Raw genomic sequence first — 26120 nt, 5'->3', positions numbered from 1 at the left:
TCCTATTGAAGTAAAACCTCAGGGTTGTTTTGATTCATATTTCTCTTATTATTAGCTGTTTGGAACATTCTTTCATGTAGTTGTTAATAGTTTGAAATTCTTGTTTTTGGAACTGTTTATGTCATTTGACCACTCAAATGATGAATTCTTTGCTCATGGCAACTAATGTTACAAATGAAAAATTTAAAAAATCTTTGGGGAACCAATCCTTGAGTGTGAATTCAAACTGAGGAAATAACTCTGAGGATGCTGCTACACACACATCAGTGACATCTTCAAGAATGGTATTAGTAGGGAGAAGACAAGTGTTTACAATGAATATTTGATAGCAAAACATATCTTTACCTTCCATAACTGAAACACATAGAGAATACAAGGTACCATTGTGATTATTTGTTGATGATCAAAAAGCATTGATTTGTTAGAGCAAAATACCACATTAAAAACCTTTCCAATGGGGCATCTCTCACCTATTCATCAAAATTACTCAAGATCCCTTGAATTATATAAAGAGATAATCCTTCGATTATTTATATCAAGTGAGGCATACAACAGAGATGCATATGCTTAGCAAGGGTTATTTGCCACTCTCATGGAGGAGTTTGGGTTTAGAGTCCAAGCTGAAGAGGGATTTCCTGCAGATGGTAAGGTCCCCCAGATACTCCTATTGCTAATGACAATGTTTTAGTTATGCTAATTCTTGGAATATTGCAGAACCTCCTGGATGTGATTGACAGCCAGTAGAAAGAGCATATATAAAACATCTACACAGGAAGAACCAAGTAAGTGAAAGTTACCTTTTGTCTAGACTGAGGCATGCAATTTTGTGGACAACTAATAGAATTCATCTATCTATTATATATCTGTCTATCACCTCTGTCTATTTCTGTGTCTATCAAGCACTTAGACAGATACTTAAATGAACAACAGATTGGACCCAGAATTACTCAGAAAGAGGTGAGTGAACTGAATTTCCTGTGGGAAATTGTAGCTTTCCTTTAATGATTCTAAACTTCTCCTTTAAACAAAGGCCTGTCTTTTCTTTTTAATAATATTTTTCAAGTTTTGTTTCATGACTGAAAGTTGTGGAATACCAGTTTTCCAAAAAAAAAAAATTAAAATCAAGTATCATAAGACAGTGGTGTGCTTGAGTAATCTGTTTATTAAAAATCAGGACCTATGAACAACTAGATTAAAATAAATCATCAAAGAAATGTATAACTGAAAAAGAAGATGGGCTGGTTGTAGGGTGAGAGCCAGGGAATAACCATTGAACAATTCTACTGATGTGCTTTTGATATCAGGAGAAAACTAGGAATATTTTCAGAACTTTGGGTGGATTTCTCGTGGTGGACTTGTGGGAATATGGATGAAAGTTTCAGGAACAGCAAATAATGAATGGGTATCTCAATCAGTGGAGGGATGTTAATGAGATCACAGGTCAATTGGAGTAATCATATTGTGTAGGTATTTTCTCAAATAGGGCCAATCATACACCCTTCATACCTTAACCTGTGAGATTCCTGGCCATGTTCTATTGTTTTTGTTCAGACATTTTTTTCAGTCGTGTTCAATTTTTCATGACTCTATTTGAGGTTTTCTCAGCAAAGATACTGGAGTGGCTTGCCCTTTCCTTCTCCAGCTCATTTTATGGATGAGAAACTGAGGCAAATAGGGTTAAGTGACTTGCCTATGGTCACACAGCTAGTAAGTGCCTGGAGCTAGATTTGAACTCAGGAAAATGAGTCTTTCTGACTCGAGGGCTGGCAGTCTATCCATTGTACCACCTAACTGTTCCACAAAATCACTGAATAGAAGAACTAAAAGGGAGTTTGGACATCACTTGGTACAATCTAATAATTTTATAGATGATGAAACTGAGGTTGTAAAAAGAAAAGTGATTTGCTTTGCTTTGCTTAAAGTCTTATAGCTAATAAATGGTGGAGATGAATTGAACCTAAGTCTTCTGACTCCCAGTTCAGAGCTCTTTTCACTATCCCCTAGTGTACCCAATGAGATAGAGGTCTTTCTTTGCTTCTTTTACTCTTTGGATGGTATCAGAGTAACATCCAAGCTGTACATCTGTTTGTTAATTCTGTTGTTTTTAGTTATTGGCTCTATACAATTCTTTGCCTGATGGTGATCTTTTAGGTGTTTGACCTATGGGAGAAAATTCAGAGGAGTTTATACTATTGGATGAATCTTTGTTTAAATTCTGTCAGTTTCTGAGAGTAGGGAAACATCAGAATGAACTAACTACATCCAGAAAATAAATGTGATGAGGCCAATCTCTTTTCAGTCGAGGAACAATTTCTTCTTCCAAAGTACAGCTCCATGCTGAGATGATAGAACTCACTCATTAGCTGAGTTATTAAATTTCAACAAATAATTAAGAGTCTACTTGTAAAATTAACCTAGGATTGGTTTGGGAAAATGAATGTTATATGAAAAAGATGTGTCTTGGTGCAATGCAGGGAGAGTTAAAACTTTAAAGGGCCCCAATGGCCCAGGAACCCAAATTTTTCAAATATAAAAGCTTATCTGTCTCCATCCCCATGCATAGCACATCCACCTAGAGATTCAACCTTCTCAGCCCCTCTTACTGTCTCTGAAGCTTTGTTTCCTAGGTTCTCTTGCTAATCTCTGATCTAGTGCTCCATTCCTCCCAGATTAAACTCTGTTGTGAGGACAGCTTTTCTAAAGTACATCTGTTGTGCATAGTGTAGTGGCCCTTGAATCAGTCCCACCTCAGACACAACAAGCTGTGTGACCCTGGGCAAGTTACTTAATCTCTCTCAGCCTCAATTTCCTTATCTATAAAATGGGGATAATAATAGCACCTCCTTCACAGAGCTGTTTTAAGGATTAAACCTTACAATGTCATGCAAATGTTAGTATTGTTATCTACTCATCTGGGTGTTGTATTAATCATATTTATTTGGGTTTTGTGGGCAAGGTGGGTGAGTGGGGCAGGGTTATTTCTATCGCAGGGGTATTTAATTCTTGAAATAACCTCCAAGGATAAACATTCAATGAAGAGCTCAATGTGAGATGAAGCTGACTCAGCCAGAATGTGAGAAGCAACCTTGATTTGAAATCTCTCCAGAGTGGCAGGAGCTAAAAAAAAGTCCTGTCTTCTATACTGTGGCCCAGGATGTTAGCTGTGCATTTTAATTTGCAGTTTACTGGGTCACCAGACACTTCTTGCACTTCTCATTAGAGCTAAATTACTGTTGACTGGGGCTTTTTGCATTGTGCCCTGGGAATTTCTGATATAGTATTGTTATTCAAGTTGCTGTGAATAAAATCATACATCTAGAAAATGACTAGAATGATAAGTCCCCTAAATAGAAATAAAAGCAGCTGTACTAGCCCTGACTAGATCAGTGACACAGTAGACTGAAGAATCTACTGCAGCCAACTGTAAATCATGATGTCAGAAAGGGTAAGAGGAACTTTTGAATCCTTACTTTGTGAGGGTCAAAATTATTAACAATGTTTTATGATAGATAACCAGCTACCTTAGATAGCGGAAGTCTGTTAAATGTGTGCTATGAGCCAGGCACTGTGCTAAGTGCTGGGAATACAAATTGTGTAAAAAGAAAGATATTACCTGCCCTCAAGGAGCTTATACTCTATGGTGAAAGATGACCCATGAAAAAGAAATGAAAAGCAGATGCATGAGGATTGAAAAAGTCTGGAGTATAAGGAATGGAGCTGAGAAGTGAACCAAGGTTGGCTCAGATAGAAGTAACTGGGGCAGAAGGGTATAAAAGAACAAAAGCTTAGTGCTTCCAAATTTCCAATTGTAATTCTTCATAAGTTTCTTAGCCCATGATAAATTGATCTTGCGTGGGGACTAGATTCTGAGAGCATGATTAAAGTCAAGAAGAATTTGACTTGGTAAAAAATGAGTCTGAAGTCTGCGGTCACCTGGGCATAGGTTATTGAGAGTTTGGTCTTGGGCAGTAGGAGAGAGAAAGGAAATGGTGACACTCTGAAGAATAGACATAGATTATTGATGTATTGGATATAAGGCATGGATAAAAAGAATGTCAGAGATCATATGAATTAGAATTGAAAGGGACCATCAAGATCATTATGTCCAACTGAGCCATTTTACAGATGAGGAAACTGAGGCAGAGAGTGAATTGACTTTCCCAAGGTCATATAGATGGCATGACTCCATAGTTTATAGTTTGGGATATATGGATAATGATGATACTGTTAATCAGAACATGGAAGTTAGGAAAAGATGTCAGTTTTCAGTGATTTCCATGAATTAAACTGTGGTACAACAGTCAGCGATAATTAAGACATATGGGCAGAGAGGCATTTGAGAACATTATTATAACATGTTTGAAATGTATTATTCATTTGGGAGATAAATATGTGTGTGTATATATGTGTGTACACACACACACACACACACACATGTTCTTTCATTAATGTGTGGCCAAGAATTATGGAATTGTCTTTGAAGAATTGAGATTGAGTATTACCTAAGGGGCAATGGAGAAGTGAATGGAGGGCATGAGCAGATTGTAATACAATCTCATTATAAATGAGAGGTAGAAGTACATACTAAATAAAGTGTAGGGAGCAATAGAGTGCTGGACTTGGAGTCTGGAAGGCCTGAATTAACATCCTGCCTCAGATATTTAGTAGTTGTGTGACTGGGGGGGGGTGTTACTTAACCAATCAATCAATCAAACAGACAAACATTTATTAAGTGACTACTGTATGCCAGGCACTGTGTTAAATCCTGGGGATACAAAAAGAAGCAAAAGATAGTCTTAAGACTTAACCTCTCTGGACCTCAGCTTCCTCATTTGTAAAAGGAAGGGCCTGATGACCACTAAGGTGCTTTTCAGCTCTAAATCCATACTCTTATGATCCTAAATCTACAAATTATATAGGAGAAGTGATGTCAAGCATAACATTTGAAAAATGTATGTAGGGGAAAAAAGGATAGGCTCGGCAACAATGAGGGGTAGACATCCCACGTGATTCCTTGTTGTTGTTCAGTTGTTTTTCAGTCACGTCCAACTCTTTGTGACCCCTTTTGGGATTTTCTTGGCAAAGATACTGGAGTGGTTTGGCATTTCCTTCTCTAGATCATTAGGAAACTGAGGGAAGCAGGGTTAAGTGACCTGTCTAGGGTCACACACTAGTTTGAGGCTGGATTTGAACTCAGGAAAATGAGTTTTCCTGACTCCAGGCCCAGCACTCTATCCACTACTCCACCTAGCTGTCCTTGGCATACATAAAATATCAAGGAAACAAGAAGAACTCTACTACACGAGGTAGATTCTATATGGGAAAATTCATGGGAGGACATGGACAAAATCCCAGAAAGTTGGAAAGCATGGCTGGTTTGTGATCTGCATCTTTGGAGGAAGGACCCACATGGATGAGAGCATAAATCCACTGACAAATTGAGTCATTATCAAATGCTTCACCTAACAATACTTCCCAGAAGTACAGAACATCAGGTCACTGCTAAATACTTTTGTGCGTGCCACAGCAATGGTAATGATCAACTAATACAAAGTTAGGGCAGTTTAATTGCTTCAATTAAACAATCTATTAAGTACCTACTGTGTGCAAGGCATTGTGCTGGATAATAGGGACACAAAGACAAAACTTGGACAAATCTCTGACCTCAAGGAGCTTATGTTCTACTGGGAAATATAAGACATAAACAGATAAATAAATGTAAAAATGTATGCAAAATGAAACATGAAAGTTGGAAAAGGTTGAGAAAGGTAACAAATGGGGACATTGAAAAACACCTACTATAGGAAGCAGTACCTGAACTATGCCTTGGAGGAAACTAGGGATTTTTTGAGGTGGAGGTGAGGAAGGAGTGAATTAGGGACTTAGAGAACAGCCCATTCAAAGGCAAGGAGGTAGGAGATTGAATGCTGGCCATGTTGGGAAGCTGGTAGGACAGTTTGATTGTAAAGTGGGAGTGAATGAAAAGGAGTAACATGAAATAAGACCAGTAAGGTTGGTGGGAACAAAATTGTGCTAGCCTTTACATGAGAGTCTTAGGATTTTGTATCCTATACTAGAGGCATTGATTGGGGAATCACTGAAGATTATTGAATAGGAGACAGACATGAGCACCTATAATTTATACAATATTCTTGGTGTTAATGTCAGGCTTTAATATTTAATATTTTTTCCTTTCTGCTGATGTGGATTTCTAGGTTATGTAAAGGTTCTAAGCCAATTGTCACTTTTTGTTCTTTCTAATTCAAAGAGATATTAAAAACCCTTCTTTACTAATGTGTTCCTACAATAAAATGCAGTTCAAAAATTCATTTTGTTGTAGGAGCACTCATTTTAATAATTTTGAAATCACTGAATCACAATACAGAAGCTTCTGTAGGTGTAATCTGACAGTGTTAGGAACTTCTGGAGAGGAAAACATGTTTTAGTCCTTGCTAAAGGATGAGTGACCAGCAACTCCTGTTTGGTGTTCCTATGTCCCTTAGCAAAGAGCCAGAAGGTCTGTCTGACCCCAAGGAGCCAAAATGTGGATGCCTAACTCCATGGGAGTTTTCCAGTGCAGCAGAAAATTAATTCCCCTGATATATCTGTAAAGAAGAAACAGAAAACCCCTTAGTGAAGTATTTGGTATGACATAGACCCATAACTAGCACTAGGTGACTAGGGTTTTGATATGGGGTGCTAATATGGTGGGTGGGATTAGGGCTAGAGGCAAGAGAGTAGTGAATTGGCAACCACCATCTTTTATTTTTACCTTGTGGTCCTCCAAGACTGCATGGCATAGCTACTTCTCCCCCCCCATCCCCTGGAGACCTATTGCCATTGTGCTCTTCTCCTGAGCCCTTCTCTTCCTCTTCTGTCCCTTTCCTCTCTCCCTCCCTTTCCTTCTACCTCTCTCTCCAATATGTTCATTAACACTACAATGGAGAATCTATGATAGTGGTAAACACTTTAGTGAATATATTTCTCTTTGCTTAATAGCTAGCTTGATATTGATGACCAGATAGTCCTTTAAAGTTATTTCTGCTGTTGTGTTAAATCTGTTAAGGAACCTTGCATGATTTTGTATGGAAATAAAATCCACACATGGAAGGTGTGATGGTAGGATTGGTCCTGCTCCTGCAGCAAATGCACTAGCTCTAATGTGACAAGGTATAGGACTTTTTCTCCCCATGAATTTGGAGGAGTCATGAACATATTGGGTTCATTTACAATAATAGAAAAAATTCCCAAAGGAGTGGAAAAAGAATTTAAATAGTGTGCTTAACCTCTTAAATCAAGTTTGTATTGAGAAAGGAGTTTGATCTGTTTCAAAGGAGTAAGGAGTTATTTAATATCCATTAAATATTTTGTGGGGACTTCCACTTCTGGGAGCCAAGATGGTGGAGTAAAAAGGTAGTCGCTCTCACCCTCTCCTATCAACCTCTGAAAACCCAGAAAATATCACCCCAGAAAAAAACCCTGGAACAGCTGAACCAGAAGAAAGATGGGAAGCAGCAGTGCAGTAGCCCAGCAAACTGGTCTCCCAGTGCCTCAGCAGTAATAAGGGAAGCAGCACTACAAAGGGCCCCAAGGCGATAAGCACCCGGCAGCATTCCTCTGAAAGGAGCTGAAGAAAGCAACCTAGAGGTGCAAAAAGTTCCAGCCTTGTTGATTCCAGCCCAACACCAGGTAAGCTGTGAAAAGCCTACAGCCTCCAACTGCCAATCAGGAGGAGATTCCGAAGCCCAGGGGGTCCAGCAGGCAAACACCAACAGCTGTACTTCCGAGTGACTCAGTGGGGGTGGGGTGGCTGGTGGAAACCAGCTTAGAAAACCACCAGGTGCCTTGGCATTCTTCAGCAGGGAGGTCTCCCAGTGCCTCAGCAGAAATAAGAGAGGCAACACCGCAAGGGGCCCCAGGCAGATAAACACCTGGCAGCACTTATCTAAAAGGAGCTAAACAAAGCTAAAGGAAGGGAAAAGCAGGCAACCTAGATTTACTTAAAAGTCCCAGCCTTGCTGATTCCAGCCCAATACCAGATAAGCTGCCAGAACCCTGCAGCCTCCAATTGCCAACATAAGAGACCCCAGCACACAAAGCCAGTGACCAAGACCTAGGATCCCAACACAAGAAGCTTGGGTCAGTGCCCTCTGCTCCCCAGCAGGAGAGCTTAACCTCTTTAAAGGCCAGGGAATAAAGAAACACCATGAGTAAAAAGAAACATATGATAGATTCATATTATGAGAAGATTGAATATCAAGACAAATTTTGAAGAGGACAACACTGTTATCAAACCCACATCTGCAACATCAAAAGGGAATATGAACTGGTCTGAAGCCCAAAAAGCCTTCTTAGAAGAACTCAAGAAGGATTTTAAAAGTCAAATGAAAGAGGTAGAGGAGCCCTTTAAAAGTACAATTGACCAATTGGAAAAAAAGGACACTGAAGAAAATATGTCCCTAAAACACACAATTGGCCAATTGGAAAAAAAGTACAATGAAGAAAATAAATCCCTTAAAAATACAATCGACCAATTGGAGAAGAAAGTACAAAATCTAACAGAAAAAAAAACAGTATGTTAAAAATTAGAATTGAACAAATGTAAACTAATGACTGTATGAGAGAGCAAGAGTCAGTCAAACAGAAACAAAAAAATGAAAAAATAGATGAAAATGTAAAATACCTCATGGGTAAAACAGCTGACCTGGAAAATCGATCCAGGAGAGACAATTTAAAGATTATAGGCCTACCTGAAAGTCATGATGCAAAAAAGAGCCTGGACAATATCCTTCAGGAAATCATAAAGGAAAACTGCCCTGAAGTCCTAGAACCTAAAGGTAAAATAACTATAGAAAGAATCCACAGCTCCCTGCCTGAAAGAAATCCCAAATTGAAAACACCAAGGAATATAATAGCTAAATTCCAAAATTACCAGATTAAAGAGAAATTACTGCAAGCAGCCAGAAAGAAACAATTTAAATATCGTGGAACCACAATCAGGATTACACGGGACCTTGCAGCCTCTACATTAAAAGACCATAGGGCATGGAATATGATATTCCATAAGGCAAAGGAGCTTGGAATGCAGCCCAGGATTAACTACCCAGTGAAAATGAGCATGATTTTTCAGGGAAGGAGATGGATATTCAATGAAATAGGGGACTTCCAAACATTCCTGATAAAAAGACCAGAGCTCAACAGAAAATTTGATCTTCAAGTACAAGACTCAAGAGAGACATAAAAAGGCAAATGGGACAGAAAGATACAATATGTTGTTAATAAGGGCAAACTGTTTACATTCCTACAAGGGAATTTACAAATCTTGAGAACTGTATTATTATAATACCATATATAAAAGGAGTATACATAAAGGGGGTAGATATAAGTTGACTGATGTAATGATAAAAAAAATTTAATCAAGTGGGTTAAATGGATGTAAGTAAGTGGATTAGTCTGAGCTAAGAAAATGTACTGAGAAAGGAAGAGGCAGACAAGGGTAAATTACATTACAGGAAAAGACACAAAAACCTATTAGAGCAGAGGTAAAGAAGGGAGGGGGATGAGCATTGTTTCAACCTTACTCTCATCAGATTTGGCTCAAGAAGGGAATAACATAATCAGTTAGGTATAAGAAATCTAACTTGTACTATAGGTAGTAGGAAGGGAAAGGGGAAAGAAAAGGGAAGGGGGATAGAAAGGAGGGAAGAAGCAGTAAGGGTAAAGGGGAAGAAAAGGGAAAGGGATAATAGAAGGGAGGTGGGACTGAAGGAGGCGCTGGTCAAAAGCAAAACACTAGTGGGGGGGGAAAGGAGAAAGGACAAAGAAAAGCATAAACGGGGGGAAAAAAGGATGGAGAAAAAGACACAGATAGTAATCATAACTGTAAATGTGAATGGGATGAACTTTCCCATAAAACAGAAGCATATAGCAGATTGGATTAAAAACCGTAATCCTACAATATATTATTTACAGGAAACACATTTGAAAAAGAGTGACACTTAAAGGGTAAAGGTAAAAGGCTAGAGCAAAATATATTATGCTTCAGCTGAAGTAAAAAAAGCAGGGGTAGCATTCCTGATCTCAGACAAAGCAAAAGCAAAAATAGATCTTATCAAAAGAGATAAAGAAGGAAACTATATCCTGCTAAAAGGCACCATAGATAATGAAGTAATATCATTACTAAACATACATGCACCAAATGGCATAGCATCCAGATTCTTAGAGGAGAAGTTCAGGGAGTTACAGGAAGAAATAGACAGCAAAACTACACTAGTGGGGGACCTCAACCTCCCCCTCTCTGAACTAGATAAATCTAACCACAAAATAAACAAGAAAGAAGTTAAGGAGGTGAATAGAACATTAAAAAAGTTAGGTATGACAGACCTGTGGAGAAAATTGAATGGGGATAGAAAGGAATATACTTTTTTCTCGGCGGTACATGGCACATACACAAAAATTGACCTTGTTCTAAGGCATAAAAATCTCACAATCCAGTGCAGACAGGCAGAAATAATAAATGTATCCTTTTCAGATCATGATGCAATAAAAATTATAGGTAATAAAGGGCCATGGAAAGAAAGACTAAAAAAATAGTTGGAAACTAAATAATCTAATCCTAAAAAATGATTGGGTCAAAGAACAAATCATAGAAACAATAATTTCCTTCAAGAGAATGACAATAATGAGACAATACACCAAAACTTATGGGATGCAGCAAAAGCAGTTCTTAGGGGAAGTTTTATATCTCTAAATGCTTACATACATAAAATAGAAAAAGAGGAGATCAATGAATTGGGCATACAACTAAAAAAATTAGAAAACAAATTAAAAATCCTCAATTAAACACCAAATTAGAAATATTGAAAACCAAAGGAAAAATTAATAAAATTTCAATTTTTTGCTGCATTCCTATTAAAAACACTAGAGAGCATAGGTATAAATGGAGTCTTCTTTAAAATAATAAATAACATCTATCTAAAACCTTCAGCAAGTATAATATGTAATGGGGACAAGCTAGAAGCATTTCCAATAAGATCGGGGGTGAAACAAGGATGTCCATTATCACCACTGTTATTCAACATCATATTGGAAACATTAGCTTTAGCAATAAGAGAAGAAAAAGACATTGAAGGTATTAGAATAGGCAAAGAAGAAACAAAGCTGTCACTCTTTGCAGATGACATGATGTTATACTTAGAGAATCAAGTAAAAAACTACTTGAAATAAACAACTTTAGCAAAGTTGCAGGCTATAAAATAAACTCACATAAATCATCCGCATTTCTATATATTACCAACAAAGCCCAACAGCAAGAGATAGAAAGAGAAATTCCATTTAAACTTACTGTAGACATTATAAAATATTTAGGAGTCTATCTCCCGAAACAAACCCAGGAACTTTATGAACACAATTACAAAACACTTTTCATGCAAATAAAATCAGATGTAAATAACTGGAAAAACATCAGTTGCTCATGGGTACGCCTAGTTAATATAATAAAAATGACAATTCTACCTAAGCTAATTTACTTATTCAATGCCATACCAATCAAACCACCAAAAATTATTTTATAGAGTTAGAAAAAATAACAACAAGATTCATTTGGAAGAACAAAAGGTCCAGAATATCAAGAGAACTAATGACAAGAAATACAGGGGAAGGTGGCCTAGCCATTCCAGATCTTAAATTGTATTGTAAAGTAGCAATCATCAGAACTGCTTGGTACTGGCTGAGAAATAGAGTGGTGGATCAGTGGAATAGGTTAAGTATGCAAGACACAGTAGTAAATGACCATAGTATCATATTATTTGATAAACCCAAAGACCCCAGCTTCTGGGATAAGAACCATTCTTTGAAAAAAACTGCTGGGAAAACTGGAAAAGAGCATGACAGAAACTAGGCATAGACCAAAATCTCACACCATATATCAAAATAAAGTCAAAATGGGTACATGATTTAGATATAAAGGCTGATACTATAAGCAAACTGAGAGAGCAAGGAATAGTTTACCTGTCAGATGTATGGAGAACAGAAGAATTCATGACCAAACAGGAAACAGAGAACATTATGAAAAGCAAAATAGATAATTTTGATTACATTAAATTGAAAAGTTTTTGTACAAACAAAGCCAACGAAACTAAGATTAGAAGGAAAGTAGAAAATTGGGAAAGAATTTTTACGACCAGTCTCTCTGATAAGGGCCTCATTTCTAAAATATATAGAGAATTAAGTCAAATTTATAAGAATACAAGCCATTCCCCAATTGCCAAATGGTCAAAGGATATGAACAGACAATTCTCAGATGAAGAAATTAAAACCATCTATAGTCATATGAAAAAATGCTCTAAATCACTATTGATTAGAGAAATGCAAATCAAAACAACTCTGAGGTACCACATCACACCTGTCAGAATGGCCAACATGACAAAACAGGAAAATAATAAATGTTGGAGAAGATGTGGGAAAATTGGAACATTAATGCATTGTTGGTGGAGTTGTGAAATGATCCAACCATTGTGGAGAGCAATTTGGAACTATGCCCAAAGGGCTATAAAAATGTGCATGCCCTTTGACCCAGCAATAGCACTTCTAGGGCTATATCCCAAAGAGATCACACAAATGGGAAAAGGACCTACATGTACAAAAATATTCATAGCAGCTCTTTTTGTGATGGCAAAGAACTGGAAATTGAGAGGATGACCATCAATTGGGGAATGGCTGAGCAAGTTGTGGTATATGAATGTGATGGAATACTATTGTGCTATAAGAAATGATGAAAAGGCTAACTTCAGAAAAACCTGGAAAGACTTGTATGGTCTGATGCTGAGTGAAGTGAGCAGAACCAAGAGAACATCGTACACAATAACAGCCACGTTGTGTGATGACTAATATTGATAAACTTAACCCTTCCTGGCAATACAAGGATCTAAGACACCTCCAGAGGCCTTGTGATGGAAAATGCTATCCACACCCAAAGAAAGAACTATGGAAGCCGAATTGTTATTTTTTTTCTCTTTTGTTGAGTTTTGTTTCCTCTTTCTGATGGTTCCTCCTATTGGTTTTAATTTCTACTTACAACATCACTAATGTGAAAATATGTTTAATCTGAATGTAAATGTATAGCCTATATCAGATTGTGTGCCGTCTTGGGGAGGGTGGTGGGGAGGAAGGGGGAGAAAAATTTTAAACTCAAAAGCATATGGAAGTGATTATTGATAAATCAAAATAAATTAATTAAAAAAAAGAAAAAATAAATAAATATTTTATGGAGCCCTCAGTGACATGCAGAGAAGGTTGATGTAGAGGCAGCCAAAGGATTGTTTAGTGGGAAATAGAAGGAATGCTGTGTTCAAAACCAAATGGTTTCCCTGAGCAGCTATTGAATACTAACAGATTAACCAGTGCCAGGAAAGCAGTGCCTTAATGAAGAGGACATCTGCATTAGCTCCTAAGATTCTCTTCCTTGCAAGATGACATATTAATGTGTCTTCTCTCTGATAGGCAATAAAGGTGTGTGAATTCCAACAGGAATAACAGCAAAAATGCATCTGGATCAATCTGGAATGGAAATACAGCAAGTTTCTTTTCTGACGTTTATGCATTGGAAACTGAATTATTAAAAACCCCAAAATCTAAAGTTTCATGAATCTTTCTTTTCTATTGCCTTATTTTTCCTAATAGGAGAAGGAAAAATATGTTCTATAGTGAACAGAACTTTGATTTGATTTGATTCCAAAGCTTGAAGGCAGCTAGGTGGCACAGTGGACAGAGTGTTGGACTTGGAGTCAGAAAAACTTGAGTTCAAGGACCACCTTAGACAATTACAGCCTCTCTCTCAGCCTCAGTTTTCCCATCTTATCCAGGTGATGCAGTAGAAGGAGTCTGGCTCTGGAGTCGGGAAGACCTGAGTTAAGATATGAATTCAGATATTTCAGATCATTACAGGTTGTGAGACCCAGGGAAAATCTTTTAACCTCTCCCTGCCAAAGTTTCCTCATCTGCAAAATAGAGATAATAGCAGGACCTATGTCCCATGGTTGTTGTGAGGATCAGATGAGATAAAACATGTAAAGGGCTTTGCAAACCTTACAGTAATACATAAATGATAGCTATTATTAATACTCTAATAGATCTTTTATCTTGTCCATGTGGTCAATCCTTTTTTTTTTTTTTTTGGCTAGGCAATGGGGTTAAGTGACTTACCCAGGGTCACACAGCTAGTAAGTGTTATGTGTCTGAGGCTGGATTTGAACTCAGGTCCTCCTGAATCCAGGGCTGGTGATCTATCCACTGCGCCACCTAGCTGCCCCCAATCCTTTCAATGATACAGATTACAAATGATCCACACCTTCTTATTCCATGGCGTTCTTGTTCATATCTTCTTTAAATCATCTATAGGGGAGTCAATTTCAAGTTCTAAAAGCCTTTTTTTAGGTTTTAACATTACATGGGCAGAAGCATAGGCAACTGGCAGTCCATCTGTTACCTCTCACTTTTGTTTCATGTTTGGCATTCTTGCTTTTCTGGTCAATCATGTCACAGAATTTGAGAACTGGAAAGGCCTTTAATGGACATCTAGTCAAGTTCTTTAATTATTTTTCAGTCGTGTCCTACTCTTTGTGACCCCTTTTGAGATTTTCTTGGCAAAGATACTGGAGTGGTTTGCTATTTCCTGCTTTAGCTGATTTTACAGATGAGGAAACTGAAGCAAACATGGTTAAGTGACTTGCTTAGGGTCACACTGCTAGTGTTTGAAGTCAGGTTTGAACTCAGGTCCTCCTGACTCCAGACCCAACACTCTATCCACTGTGCCACCTAGCTGCTCTCATCTATTCTAACCCAGACCTTAAAAGAACCTTTACTATAATTTATAAGTAGGCATCTAGCCTCAGCTTAAAGGTACTCCAAGGAGAACTCTACCACCTATTCAGGCATTCCACCATATCTCTCTTATGCCCTCTAGGCCACTTCTTATATGTAATTTATCTTTGGCACTATGTCTTAGTTTATTTATGCCCACTATGTTCCTCTCTTTAGTTGTTTAGATGACGCAATTTTGTCCCTTCAGAGACTGTAATATTCTATTATTCCCATCACTGTAAGAATGTTGGTGTTTAAAAGATGAGCATTTCTTTGGGGGATAAACTTGTGGTCAATGAAAATGCTACTTCATTTCTTAAAACCAATCCAACCTCCTCTCTTTTTCTTTAATTTTGGGCCCAATTAATTTTCTTTTCTCCAAGCTATATATAGTGATTCTTCATGATAGTGGAAACTGTTTTAGTGAGCGTATTTTCTCTTTGTTTAGTAGCTAGCTTGATGTTAATAATCAGATTGTCTTTAAAGTTACCTCTGCTGTTGTGTTATATCGGTTAAGGAATCTTGCATGATCTTAAAATATGCATGGAATGCAACTGGTTGAAAGGCAACTTTTAAGGCTGCATTTTGCTCCTAATCCCCTCAATTCCCTCAAAATCAAGTGCTTGTTTATATCAACAAGCAGTGAGTACTTGTAGCTGTCAATTGTGTGAACTCAGCAAGGGCAGGGACTATTTTTGCCTTTCTTTGCATCCCCAAAGCTTAGCATAATGCTTACCAAATGTAATAAGTGTTTATTGATAGTTCCGGGTGTCTTTTTTTTTCTAGCCCTTTTAACATCAACTACTTTTGTCTTTTTCTATCATTGCCAACTTTTTGGCTATAAGGTGAAACCTCAGTTCTAATTTACATTTCTCTTGGAGCAGTCTTTCAAATCTTCCTTAATAGTTTGTAATTCTTTATTTAAGAATTGCACATATCCTATGACCATTTAAATATTTAGAAATGTCTCCTAGTTCTTTAAATTTTAATTAATTCCCCATGTATAATGGGTGTCAGGCTTTTGTTAGAGATATTTGATTCAAAGTCTATTTCAGGCAAAAGTTTGGGAATTTTATGATGTTTAAGTTGTCTGTCCCTCAGGATCATCTATTCTGTGTGTGTGTGTGTGTGTGTGTGTGTGTGTGTGTGTGTGTGTGTATTTCTGCGTTCTTCCCTTACTCATAGTTGTGAAAGATATTTCTTCCTATTTCCTTCTATTGAAAAAGATCTTGGGGCAGCTAGGTGGCACAGTGGATAGAGCACTGGCCCTGAAGTCAGGAGGACCTGAGTTCAAATCCAGCCTCAGACACATAACACTTACTAGCTGTGTGACCCTGGGCAAGTCACTTAACCCCAATTGTCTTAAAAAAAAATAAAAAAAGATCTTGTCATTTAGGTCCAATTTATTATATAGGCTTGGTAATTATGGATGTCCTTTCAATAGCCTTTCCCCCTCCCCCAGGAGTAATAGGCTTTCCCCCCTGATCATTTAATATCTTCCTTTGAGATATTTTGAGAAATCTATCTCTCATTGCCATCAAATATTTTTTCACATCTTCCACAGACCTCTATTGGAGACTATAGTGAAAGACTATAAATGCGTTAGCTTCATTTTTATTGATGAACAAAGTAACTTGTTATAAAAGTGACAAGTCTTTTTTTTATTGCCTTATTTCCAATTTAAACTTTAAATGTTCTTGGGATGATCTGGCTTAATTGGGTCTGATTCCAAGATTTTTTCTAACCATTTTTCTCTTTCACTATTTATATTTTTCCACCATCCTCATTTGAAAATGATGTTACATTCTCAACGGATATTTCCCTTAACATCCAAATGTCTCTACTTTGTTGTTGTTGTTTAATCGTTTCAGTTGTGTCCAACTCTTCATGACCCCATTTGGAGTTTTCTTGGCAGATACTGTAGTGGTTTGGCATTTCCTTCTCCAGATCATTTTACAGATAAGGAAACCAAGGCAAAGAGGGTTAAGTGACTTATCCAGGGTCACACACTAGTAAGTGCCTGAGGCTAGATTAGAACTCAGCAAAAGGAGTTTTTCTCACTCTAGGCTGGGTACTCTATCCACTATGCCATCTAGCTACCCCAGTGTCTCCACTACAATCAGTCAATCAACATTTGTTAAATGCTACTATGTGCCAGGTGCTGTGCTAAGCAATGGGGTTAAGTGATTTGCCCAGGGTCACACAGCTAGTAAAGTGTTATGTGTCTGAGGCCGAATTTGAACTTGGGAACTCCTGACTCTAAGGCCGGAGCTCTATCCACTGTGCCACCTAGCTGCCCTCATATATACTAATATACCACAATAGAAAGATCAAATACTTGTTGCCGAGTGAGCCTAGGACCTGGGTGGAGTATCTAAATTATTTTGATGGCCTTCTCTCATTAGCACAATTAATATTTCAGTTTAGTTAATTGCCATTTGGAGGAGAGGGTAGCTAGGGGGCACAGTGGATAGAGTGCTGAACCTCCTCTCTGTGAGTTCAAATCTGGCCAATACACTTACCAGTTGTGCGACCCTGGGCAAGTCACTTAATCGTATTTGCCTCAGTACTTCATCTATAAAATGAGCTAGAGAAGGAAATGACAAACCACTCCAGTGTATCTGCCAAGAAAACTCCAAATGGGATCACAAAGAGTCGAACACGACTCAACAACAACAGTTTTGGGGAGAGGCTGACCGTTAGAAGTATAAGTGATGGGATAATAGAGATAAAGATTGGAAGAAAGAAACAGGTCAACAACAAGATGTGGGTTGGAGATTTGTAGGAGGGCAATATTGACTAAGGACAAGAGATCCTGGTGAAGGACTCCAATGGGGGGCTGTACTTTGAGTAGCAGGGGAACAAACAATAGGGGAGGAGTGGGAACATGAGAGCTCTCTATTTGAGCTCTTTTATACCAAAGGTTAGATATTCATTTGTTTTTTAACTGCCAGAGGTATTGGCATGTTAATGAGATGAGTCAGTGTTCAGATACAGACTTGCTTGATTCTTTTGGCTAAAATAAATATTCTTAAATCCCTGTTTGGGACACTTGAGCTGTTGATTACCAAAACTGAATTTAATTCACATCTTTGTTTCATAGATGAAGAAAAGGAAGCTTAGAGAATTTAAGGTTATGTAACCTGTTATTAGCAGAGCTAGAACTAAAGCTCATATCTCTTACTTCTAATCTAGGTGTCTTTACAACACTATGCTTATGCCCTAAAAAGGAGCCTCCTACTCAGGCCAGGGAATGTGAACAGAGTTGTCTGGCTGACAATAGATAAGATTAGTGAGGAAGGCACCACATTCTACCTAGGTGTTTACTTCTTTAAAACTTGCTCTTTGATCACCTACTCTATTATTTAATGATATGTTTATCTGTTACAGTATTATGATTTTTTTTAGTTTTACAAGTCTGAAAAATTTGGGCCTTAATCTTTATTTCAAACCTGTGAACAAACCCTTCTAAGTCAGTTCATGTGTCAAAGGTCATTTACAGTACCTCATAGGAATATATTCAGTTGAATAAAAATTCACTTCCGTTAAATGGTGCCTAAATATGCTGAAAGTTGAATTTATGACATAAAATGTTGACAAAATGTCATACATGTAGCCTTGCTAACAAAACAGAGGTGGGGGCACACTTCTCTTCATGCTTTTGTGAAGGACCTATAATGAATCATTTAATATCTGGAAACAGTTATTCCTATGGTGTTTTATGACTATTGAGGCTTTTGCCTTTATCTATTTAACTGAAAATCGTGTTTAATAAACACACACCAAAATTCAGTGGTTATTTTATCAGAAGCTAATTATCTGTGCTAACAGAGATATCTAAGGAAGATAAACAACTAAACATGCGAATAATACCACTAAAGACCTGTGATTACTGCAGACTCCTGGTGTTTAGAGATTGAAAATAAGTTATTTCAGAATATCCTTAAAACACAGTATTATTAAACTTCCCTTGAGATAACATTAAAGCTGTGCGTAAACAAAGTAAAATGAAGTGAAGAGCTGTAATAAACACTTTGGTTTTAACTTCAGTATACTGTTTTGGTGATATTATAGTGCTGTTTCCCTAACTAAACCTGTTATTTCATCAGCATAGAAAACTGCTAGTGAGGAAATTCCCTCTGACATATAAGATTAGGAGTTTCTCTGCAATTTATATTTTCATTTCTAACATTTTCATTCTTTCTTCCTTCCTTCCATTTTTTCCTTGGATTCCTTCCTTCCTTCCTTCCTTCCTTCCTTCCTTCCTTCCTTCCTTCCTTCCTTCCTTCCTTCCTTCCTTCCTTCTTTCCTTCTTTCTTATCAACAAGCATTTATTAAGTACCTACTCTGTGCCAGGCACTGTACTAAGCTCTCAGGATATAAAGAAAAGGGAAAAAAAACCAGTCCCTGCTTTCAAGGAGTTCAAAGTCTAATGGGGAAAACAACCTGAAAACAATATAAATTAGTGTAACACAATAAGAAATACTGAACAGAGGGAAGGCATTAAGGCTAAGGGTGGTCTGGGAAGGCTTCTTGCAGAAGATGGAGCTATAACTGAGACTTGAAGAATTCTAGTGATTCAAGGAGGCAAAGATGAGGATGAAGAGATTTCCAGGCATTGAGGGATAGTCAATGAAAATATCTTGTATGAAGAAGAGCAAGGAGGTCATTGTCACAGAGCATGTGAGGTGGGGAGGCAGTAACATGTAAGAAGAAGTAGAAAAGTAGGAAGGGGTCAGGTTCTGAAGGGTTTTAAAAGCCAAACAGAAGATTTTGTATTTGATCCTGGAGGTAATAGGGAGTTACTGGAGTTTAACGACTAGTGAGGTGACATGGTCAGATCTGTACTGTAGGATGATATCACTTTGACAGCTGAATAAAGAATGGACAAGAGTGGAGAAAGACTTGAAGTGGGAAAACCAACCAATAGGCTATTGCAGTAATCCAGGCATGTGGTGATGAGGACATGTGCCAGAGTGGTGACAGTGTCAAAAGACAGAAGAGAGCTTTATATGGAAGATGTGATGATAGAAATCATGAGGACTTGGCAACTAATTGGATATGGGCAGTGAGAGAATGAGGGGTTTTGAATTATGCCTAGATTGTGGAGACCCAGGTGACTGGAAGGATAGTGGTACTCTTGACAGTAATAGGGAGGTTTGTTGAAGGTGAGGGTTTTGTGGGAAAAATGAAGAGGTCAGTTTTGGACCTGTTGAATTAAGAATAATGTCTATGAGAAATCCATTTTGTGATGTCCAGTAGGGAGGTGGAGATTTAAGACTGGAGATCAAGAGAGAGTTTAGAGAAAGAAAAATAAATCTGATAATTATCTTGCATAGAGACTGATTGTGGAATCCACAGGCGTTGATGAGATCACCAAGTGAAAAAGTGTAGAGGGAGAGGAGAAGAGAACCTGACACCTAGCCTTGGCAGATACTCTTGTTGAATATGATCTAGATAAAAAAAAAAATCCAGCAAAGAAAACTGAAAAAAGAGTGGTCAGATAGGTAGGAGGAGAGCCGGGAAATAGCAGTCACAAAAACTTAGAGAGAAGTGAGTATCAAGGAGAAGATGAAAGACAGTGTCAAAGGCTGCAAATTTGGAGAGAGCAATTTCAGATGAATGATGAGACACAGAGCCAGGCTGAAGAGTGTTAAGAAGAGAGGGGGAAGAAAGGAAATGGAAGCACTGATTGCCGGTTCTTCCTATCTTGCTCAGTCACTCGCTTATGACCTGCTCCATTTCTAGCCTGGGTGTTTGTCTTTCCCCCTCCCCTGCCCCATTCCCTTTAGGCAGTCTGGTACATGGCCCCTTTAACTATTTGAACCCTTCAAGTTTGAGTCCACTATCCCTAGGGATCTTGCATGGAAGAAGACAGTATATCCCTAGGTTGAGGGGGAGGAGGGAGAGAATTACCAGGTAATTCTTATGAGGTAAGCTATGCTGCTATAGTAAATACCAGTTTCTAAACACTAATTAATTCTGGCTGGGTAATTGATAATCAATAGGGAATATATTGGATAGAGGCTCATGAGTGACAGTAATAGGCACCTGAAGCCATTCAGGCTTACCTCTTGAACCCTGAGAGGAAAAGCAATAAATCCCTTCCCTGGAGTCTTGACCCACCAAAGCAAGTGGGAGTTGGGGAAGTAGCCCCAGTGAAGATATTACAATATACGTTATTTCATTTGATTATACTAGGAGAGTGCACAGGTCAATATATAATTTGTCCTAATGAGAAAACAGACACAGGAAATTGTTAACGTTTTATCAATGACCAAGATGACCCATAACTAGCCAGATCATACCCCAGTACACTGTTGTCTAGTCACCTTTATTTCATGCCATGCTCTACCCTGTGATTCAGCCTTGGATATAACTGGGACCTCAGCTTCTTCTCTGCAGTGTTAGATCCCATATGGGTGAGTGTTCTTCCTATGCCTTGACCCAGATCCCAGCATACTGCTCTCTTGTCATCTTTATGACGTTCTGGTACATGCACACACCTGTCCTTCTCTCTCTTTCCCCTTCCCTTCATCCCTTCTTCTGAGTATGATAATCAAATTGATAAAACCTTTTGTGGAAAGTAAATGTCAGTCAATTGCCTTATGACTCCACTTAAAATCCCTGTGACTTCCCAGACCAAGATACCCCTTCACAGTCATCAGTTCCCTATTAGAATATATGCTTCTTGTGGACAAAGTTATTTTGCTTGTTTTTTTTTTTTTTGTATACCTAGTCAGTATGCGCGCAGTGCCAGGCACATGATACACACCTAAATGTTTTTCAGTCATTCATTTACCCCATGAATCAGTTGTAGGGATGACACCAGAACCTAATTTGTTGGATCTGATACTTTTTCCATATCACCAAATGGACTCCGTATTCTGAACCAATCAATCCACGTACCAAAAGAGGCATACATCGAGTAAATTTTGGTCCTCTTTAGTGACTTATCTGACTTCACATATTCATTCATTCACTCATTTAAAAGCACCTATTAAATACAAACTGTTTGAAAGTACCTTGTTAAGCATTGAAGTGGATAAAATGTTTATAGTAGATAAGACACAATCCTTGTCCTCACAGCTTTTGGTCTTCTAAGATAGATAAGTTCATATATAAACCACTCAAATATCCTTACTTGTCAGTCATTCAAACAATTCGTAAGTATTTATTATGCACCTATCATATATGTTCCAGGCACAGCTTATCAGAAGGACCAAAGCAGTATTGGTCTCCAGCTTGGGGAAGAACATCCCATTATACCCTGAAATTCAGCATTGTCCTTTCTTGTCCAGTTCTCCACTTTCCTCTGTCTCCAAATATTCCTTCTGACTTCAGAGCTTCTCTACATCAGGGAAAAAGACATTTTGTAGGCCCCTAATATACTCTTTCTGATGGCAGTGGAAAGAATCCTGGATTGTGCTGGAAAGAATTTAGAATTATGCCCTTAAAGTCACTGAACTGTGCATGCCTATTGACCCACCAGTATCACTAGTGGGTTTATTAAAGACATGAGAAAAAGAAATAATATATACAAAAATATTTATGGTAACTCTTTATTAGAATAAAACTAAAGTAGGTACCTACCAACTGAGGAATAGCTGAACAAAATATGGTATCTGAATGCAATGGAGTATTGTTGGACTGTTGGTTAGTTCTCTTCCTTCATTCTTGAAGAAAACCAAAATGACATCACCATGTTGGAGTAAAGGTATAGTGTGTCTGACTGTGGCTGATCAGACCAGTACAAGCTTGGGAGGCTCTACTACAGGTTGGGTACAAATAATCCATGAGAAATGACAAAAGAGTTTCAGAGAACCCAAGAAAGACTTGATGTAGAATGTTATAAGCAGAGGTAGGACTGACACAACAATAGTATTACAAAGACAAACACCTTGAAAGACTTGAGAACTTTGATCAATAAAATGATCAATCACAATTCCAGAAGATGCTATCCACCTCCTGACAGAGCTATGATGGTCTTAGGGTTCAGAATAATAAATATATTTTCAGACATTGTGATTAGGGAATTTATTTTGCTTGGCTATGTATATTTGTTACAAAGCTCTTGTTTTCTCTTTTTCTTTCAATGTGGGGTAAGTGTGGAAAAAGGGGTTACTGACAGATGAGAGAGAGAGAGAGAGAGAGAGAGAGAGAGAGAAATTGATAGGTGAGGCCACTAGGTGGTACAATGGATGGAATGCTGGGCCTAGAGTCAGAAACGCCTGTTTTCAAATCTGACCTCAGAGACTTACTGGTTGTGTGACCCTGGGCAGGTCATTTAGCCTCTGTCTCAGCTTCCCCCACTACAATGGGGATAATAACAATACCTACTTTACAGGATTGTTATGAGATTAAGTTGAAATAATTTTAAGGTGCTTAGCACAGTGCCTCACACATAGTTGATGCTGTAGAAATGCTAGCTATCATCATCATCATTTTTGAAAATTATTTTTTTTCAAAGCATAAAATGAAACTAATAAGGGTTTTTATAATATTTAAAGCTTTTAAAACATAAAAAGGGGGCAGCTAGGTGATGCAGTGGGTAGAGCACTGAAGGAGGACCTGAGTTCAAATTCAGCTTCAGATACTTAATAGCTGTGTGACCCTTGGCAAGTCACTTAACCTCAATTGCTTAAAAAAAACAACCATAAAAAAGTTGGATTTTGAGTCAGATCTGGATTCAAATTCTATCTTTGCCATGTATTACCTATCTAACTTTGGGCAAATTACTTGTCCCTGGACTTCTTATTTCTCATCTATAAAATAAGAGGGTTGGATGAGGTGACATTTAAGGTCATTTTCATTTCTAAGTTAGAAATCTTGTGATCTTCAATAGGGAAGACGTCTTTCATGCTGTCACCACCATCATCACCACCACCACCACCACCACCACCACCACCACCACCACCACTACCACTTTGGTGAGAGACAGGATGGTATAGTAGTTGGAGTGATGGACTTGAAGCCAAGAAGACCTAGTTTCAAATATCACCTCTGTCATTTGCCATCTGTGTGACCCTGAACAAGTCACTTAATCTTTCTCAGCCTCAGTTTCCTCATCTGAAAAATGGGGTGAAAGTTGTACTTAGTGGCCTTTAAGATCCTTTTCATCTCTAAACCTATTATCCAATGACATTCTCTACTTTTTGCATATTCTGAGAGTGACCCAAATAGGACATTAAGGTCATATGGCTTTCAGTGTCTGGGCTGTGACTACAGCAGGACCTCCAACATGCTGGGGACCAAGAGCAGTCTTAAAGCGGGCTCATATCCCTAGCCTATGGTAAATCTAATTATGGACTCTTTAGTAAATTCCTCCTAATAATGAGCTTCATGCTAGCAGGCTACACATATTCACACAAGGAAAATATGTAGGGATCCCAAACCAGGATGGTCTTACTACTTTGTCACTATACTTGATTTTCCCCATACTAACATTACGTTCTCTTACAAAGCACTTCTAGCAGGTGAGGGCTCATTTCAAAAAGTATTAGTAAGGACTATATTACCTCTCCTTGAATAAATATCTTTGCTAAATACAGCCCTGAATGAATATCAGAACATATCTGAAATGCCTACTTCATTCTTACCACTGTAGTTATACTGCACTGCCTTTCCTATTGTGCTAACACTACCTTTTCATGAATATTACTGTTTCTTTCTACCAAATAGTGTAGATTTTCATTATTATTCATACTGATCTCTTTTCCCAGTCTAGGAACTTAGCTTGTCAAAGCCGCTAGATGTGACCTTAAACATCTATTCTCCCATTCTTCCATTCAATGTCTACATCAAGAGCTTCACATCTCCTGCACCTCCAACTCCCACTACCTGTTGGCTGATCTTGTCCAAAACCTTCCCCCCAACCAACCAAATTCTGCCCTTCTGGTACTCTGTCAGCTTTACCATTCTAACCTTTTTGACCCTCAGCTCCAGTCAATTGCAGTTGGAGGTCAGTAATCACCAGCATCAGTAGCAGCAGAGATACAATCACTTGTTGGGTTAATCCAGGAGTGAACTAGGTTTGTGAATGTCCGAATGTATGATCAGGCTGAATCAAGGACTTAGGTGAACATACCAAAAGCAAAGCTTCTAGAACAAAGGCATATTGTTTAGCAAGGATGACAATGCCTCCCATATTGATGCTCCTTCATGTCCTTTTAGATATTATCTGAGTTGGCTATTTGAAAATTAATTTTCATTCTTGTAGTGTTTCCATAGTTCATCGATTGCAGCATGTAAGCTCACTGAGCAAAGGTACAATTTTTTTTTCTTGGTATCCTCAGTGCCTACCACAATGCTTTGCACATAGTAAGAACTTGAATTTGTTGAATTGCATGAAAACTAGTTATGACTCAGCTTGTGAATCTTTTGGATCCTATATGTTTTTCTCCACATAAGTTAGAAATACACTGTTACCCAAAAATGTGTTTCTTCAGTTTTATCCACTGAGACACATCCAACTCTTCAAAGGAAATTGCTAGAAAATCCTTTTTGGGTATAGATGACAGACATCTTTCTTGTTTGGATCAGTCAGCTTTATGTCAGGCAGAATGGTTTATAGCTTCTGGGTAAAAAATGGTTGGAAAGTCTAAATAAAACTATTTACTGATCTGGTTAGGGAAACTCAATTTGACTGAAAAAGTAATACATCATCATGGAATCAAGAGCTAATTTTTCCTAGGTCAGAGGCATCTGTCTTGTCAACTGATTGACAGCAAGCATATTTCTGCTTCAACAATGGCAAAGTCAATACAGAAACAAGACATGTTTTTGAAAAAATCACCCAAGCAATGTAAAGCAATGTTTACTAGAGTTTCTGAGGTTATTTTATGCCATTTTTGACAATGTTGGCAAAACATCGTGGTCATATTTCTCCAGACTTGCCCTTTTGTAGGAATTATTGAAATACCTTTCGATATGCTCATGGGCATGGTTAAGAACATTCTTTTTCATTCAGTTGCCAATGAAAGGATAACTGGCTCATCTGGCATCTTTAGGAAATAAGTTATTGTGTATTAATGAATTTTTCAGCTATTTAGAGACCTTTTATGAGCTGAAACTTTTAATTTTAACCATTTTAAAAGTAATAATCTGTGAACAAATTCGTTTCCTTGACTTTAAAATGTTTTGTAGGTAACTTTTATTTTTTAAATCAGTTAGATCTGAAAGTTCCCATTTCCCTCTAGGCTTCAAGCCCTATAGATTGTATGTTTCTTTGTAGCAAAGAAAAACAGGTAAAAAATAAAAAA

The sequence above is a fragment of the Vombatus ursinus genome, unplaced genomic scaffold, assembly GCF_900497805.2.
Source record: "Vombatus ursinus unplaced genomic scaffold, bare-nosed wombat genome assembly UNPS02014848.1, whole genome shotgun sequence".
Classification (NCBI taxonomy): Eukaryota; Metazoa; Chordata; class Mammalia; order Diprotodontia; family Vombatidae; genus Vombatus; species Vombatus ursinus.
Note: the sequence above shows the minus strand (reverse complement) of the source record.